The sequence below is a fragment of the Ammodytes marinus genome (genome assembly GCF_949987685.1).
Source record: "Ammodytes marinus genome assembly, contig: scaffold_153, whole genome shotgun sequence".
In the NCBI taxonomy this organism is placed as follows: domain Eukaryota; kingdom Metazoa; phylum Chordata; class Actinopteri; order Uranoscopiformes; family Ammodytidae; genus Ammodytes; species Ammodytes marinus.
In genome coordinates, this window is record NW_027648231.1 from 1 (window position 1) to 4,810 (window position 4,810).

Sequence of the window (4,810 nt, forward strand, 5' to 3'; positions counted from 1 at the left end):
TCATTTCCTTTATTTAACCTCGAAAGATCAATTGAGGGGTGAACCTCTTTTACAATGACGTCGAGTTTGTACAGATACACAATATACAATGAGAATACATAACAAGTTTACACACACACACACACACACACACACACACACATTCTTGTCTTTCCCAATTGTGGGGTCCACCCATTATTCCCCCCATTGTGGGGTCCACCCTTTCCAGTGCTCCTACAGCTCTGTAAAAAATCAGGGAAGCTAAAAAAAAATTCTTTTTAATTACCAGCACTTCAACTTTAAAGATTTCCAAACTTTTGTCCAAAAAGTTTTTTGCCCAATTATGGGGTCCGGTTTCTAGCGTAAAGACCTTGTGAGGTCCAATTGTACACACACATATTACTAGCACAAAAACGTTGTGAGGTCCACTTGTACACACATATTACTAGCACAAAAACGTTGTGAGGTCCACTTGTACACACATATTACTAGCACAAAAACGTTGTGAGGTCCACTTGTACACACATATTACTAGCACAAAAACGTTGTGAGGTCCACTTGTACACACATATTACTAGCACAAAAACGTTGTGAGGTCCACTTGTACACACATATTACTAGCACAAAAACGTTGTGAGGTCCACTTGTACACACATATTACTAGCACAAAAACGTTGTGAGGTCCACTTGTACACACATATTACTAGCACAAAAACGTTGTGAGGTCCACTTGTACACACATATTACTAGCACAAAAACGTTGTGAGGTCCACTTGTACACACATATTACTAGCACAAAAACGTTGTGAGGTCCACTTGTACACACATATTTCTAGTCTTTATATCTTCACGAGGCTCAAAGAAACTAGCAGAAGACATTAGTAATTTCCATTGTTTCAATTTTATTCTCAAAGAATAACGTTTATTTTTTACTAGTCAACTCCCTTCAAACAGAACAGAAAAAAAGGTGTAGAGCCTCAGAGATGAAGCTAAGCAACTACTGACAGATACACATAACAAGCTGCAGCGACTAGCAGAGCTGGTGAAAAACTGAGGAGAACCAGAAGAACTTGCTGTTAATCTGCATTCTCCTCGACATACAAAAACTGTACAATAGACAAAAAAGGCGATCAAACTATGCCTGGGGGTGTTCCTCAGCACCTCTAAACATCGTCTCCTTGATCTTCTCATGCAACTCTTAGCTGTTATTGGAGTACTGGTGTAATGATTAATGATGTAATGGTGTCATTTTTTTGGTTGAACTCCTGAACAAAACCAACTGACAAGTTGTTGAACACAAAAGTGAAAAAAAAAACTGACACTTTTCAATATTTAATAGCACAGAACTAATACATGGTCTATAAGCAGGGTCTAGGCAGTAAACCTGGTGTTGAATTCAGTAATGTGACATTTCAAGGATTATGAACAAAGGGACTCACAGGACAGCAGCGGTCTCTCCTTGGCCTTTTGGCCCCCATTTCACTCTTGGGAGAATTGCACTCTGTGCTGTCATCAGTTGAATCGTAGAGACTATTGGAAAAATCTGGTACTCTATCCTTCATCTGCAAAAAATTAGTTTTGTCAAGGTTATCCAAATTTTTTAAATTAAATTAAATAAATTAAAAGTTAAAGACGTGAGGGAGAATGTGACTTCAACTATCTTATGTTATTCAGAGATTCAGATGCCTACCAGAATACTATTGGTCCTTTTCAGCATTGGCACGAAATATGATTGCTCACTGGAATGAGCTTTTAGAGAATCAGGATCGTCAGTTTCATCAACTAAAGTTGAATCTGAATGGTACTGGGGTCCTGAAGAATCTGATTCACTATCCAGCTGGTGATAAATGTATGTCAATGTATTGTTATCCACTTTTCTTGACATCGTTTGGAAAAGATAAAAAGTGAAACACAAATATAATGGCATTCACAGTATCTATGTAAATTCATGTTTACTTTCCTTACCTTTTCTGGAGCAACTTCCATGGAATCATCACTGTCAGAATAATCCACTAGGGAAGTTACTTGGGAAGTAAACACCTGAACATACAGAAAATAATCAATTTGTGAGCAAGCATGACTTGACCCTTGTTACATTTGACCTGCTCAGGAAGTTTGACAGGCTTTTTCTCAATTAAGTAAAATCAATTTTAGTTATTACACTGCTCCTGTACTAACCCCCGGTTAGTATTTCTGACTGGAATACTTTTGAAAAATGAGATGTCAACATCCTCCTGAATTGCTAATTTACTGAACAATCCGAGTTTACGACTGCATGGGGTAGTTCGTGAACAAACATGATGACTTTGAAAATCCGGAATGTAACACAGTTTCAGGAAGCAGTGTCATCCCTTCGCTATTACCTGTGTCCCAACATTATCCGCAAAATCGGACTCGGTAGGTGAAGTGTCTTCTGCAGCAGGGAGCTTCTTGGTCTCTAATTCCACTGCAGGAAACGGACTGATCGGCACCTGGAATATGAGATCAAAACACAATGTATTCAGAGGAAACCGATATAAAGCACTTTATTTTGATCGTTTTATGGTAAACACGTTAATTTATGTGAAAGCGGTTGCTGAACAGCACAGAACCTAAAACCAAGCACATGACATGATCCCATGTAGAGGCATCAGCACATCTCAGGACAAATACAAGAGGATGCAGTGGATATTTTCAAAATACCCTTGTCAATCTTGCACCTGCTCAGGAAGCTTCAAATTGCATATCTAGAAACTTGAGTTTAGATATTGACAAGTGTTTTCTTAATGAAGTAAAATCAAATTCACCTAGATAAAAACGGGAGGGCCCCATAAGGCCAGACTAGAAAAGAGTGTGTAACACTGGCTTCCTGAAAGGGAACTATGAAAAAAGATATTTCAGCTCATAGAAGTAGATTCTTTTCAAAATACCCTTGTTAGACTTGCACCTGCTCAGGAAGCTTCAAATTGCATCTCCAGAAATGTGAGTTTAGATATTGAAAGGTGTTTTCTTAATGAAGTTAAATCAATTTCATGTAGATAAAAACGGGAGGGCCCCATAAGGCAAGACTAGAAAAGAGTGTGTAACACTGGCCTCCTGACAGGGAACTTGAAAGACTGATTTCAGTTTCAGGGGCCCCACAAGGACAAAACAAGAAATGTACAACAGTGCGATGTTACACTGCTCCTGCACTATATCCCGCTTAGTATTTCTGACTGGAATACTTTTGTAAAATGAGATGTCAACATCCTCCTGAATTGCTAATTTACTTAACAATCTGAGTTTAGGACTGCATGGGGTAGTTTGTGAACAAACATGATGACTTTGAAAATCCGGAATGTAACACAGTTTCAGGAAGCAGTGTCATCACTTCGCTATTACCTGTGTCCCAACATTATCCGCAAAATCGGACTCGGTAGGTGAAGTGTCTTCTGCAGCAGGGAGCTTCTTGGTCTCTACTTGCACTGCAGGAAACGGACTGATCGGCACCTGGAATATGAGATCAAAACACAATGTATTCAGAGGAAACCGATATAAAGCACTTTATTTTGATCGTTTTATGGTAAACACGTTAATTTATGTGAAAACGGTTGCTGAACAGCACAGAACCTAAAACCAAGCACATGACATGATCCCATGCAGAGGTATCAGCACATCTCAGGACAAATACAAGAGGATGCAGTGGATATTTTCAAAATACCCTTGTCAATCTTGCACCTGCTCAGGAAGCTTCAAATTGCATATCTAGAAACTTGAGTTTAGATATTGACAAGTGTTTTCTTAATGAAGTAAAATCAAATTCACCTAGATAAAAACGGGAGGGCCCCATAAGGCAAGACTAGAAAAGAGTGTGTAACACTGGCTTCCTGAAAGGGAACTTTGAAAAAAGATATTTCAGCTCATAGAAGTAGATTCTTTTCAAAATACCCTTGTTAGACTTGCACCTGCTCAGGAAGCTTCAAATTGCATCTCCAGAAATGTGAGTTTAGATATTGAAAGGTGTTTTCTTAATGAAGTTAAATCAATTTCATGTAGATAAAAACGGGAGGGCCCCATAAGGCAAGACTAGAAAAGAGTGTGTAACACTGGCCTCCTGACAGGGAACTTGAAAGACTGATTTCAGTTTCAAGGGCCCCACAAGGACAAAACAAGAAATGTACGACAGTGCGATGTTACACTGCTCCTGCACTATATCCCGCTTAGTATTTCTGACTGGAATACTTTTGTAAAATGAGAAGTCAAAATCCTGCTGAATTGCTAATTTACTTAACAATCTGAGTTTAGGACTGCATGGGGTAGTTCGTGAACAAACATGATGACTTTGAAAATCCGGAATGTAACACAGTTTCAGGAAGCAGTGTCATCACTTCGCTATTACCTGTGTCCCAACATTATCCGCAAAATCGGACTCGGTAGGTGAAGTGTCTTCTGCAGCAGGGAGCTTCTTGGTCTCTACTTCCACTGCAGGAAACGGACTGATCGGCACCTGGAATATGAGATCAAAACACAATGTATTCAGAGGAAACCGATATAAAGCACTTTATTTTGATCGTTTTATGGTAAACACGTTAATTTATGTGAAAACGGTTGCTGAACAGCACAGAACCTAAAACCAAGCACATGACATGATCCCATGCAGAGGTATCAGCACATCTCAGGACAAATACAAGAGGATGCAGTGGATATTTTCAAAATACCCTTGTCAATCTTGCACCTGCTCAGGAAGCTTCAAATTGCATATCTAGAAACTTGAGTTTAGATATTGACAAGTGTTTTCTTAATGAAGTAAAATCAAATTCACCTAGATAAAAACGGGAGGGCCCCATAAGGCAAGACTAGAAAAGAGTGTGTA

The 4,810-nt window shown here is 39.1% G+C and overlaps 1 long non-coding RNA gene across 1 annotated transcript; it reads right to left on the bottom strand.

Annotated features, from left to right (window-relative positions):
- Positions 1 to 1,340: 1,340 nt before the first annotated feature.
- On the bottom strand, positions 1,341 to 2,007 carry LOC307270880. Its single transcript, XR_013845569.1, has 3 exons — positions 1,945 to 2,007; positions 1,670 to 1,816; positions 1,341 to 1,541 (listed from the first exon to the last, which is right to left on the bottom strand). It is a non-coding gene; the product is annotated as an uncharacterized lncRNA (long non-coding RNA).
- Between the last annotated feature and the right edge of the window lie 2,803 nt (positions 2,008 to 4,810).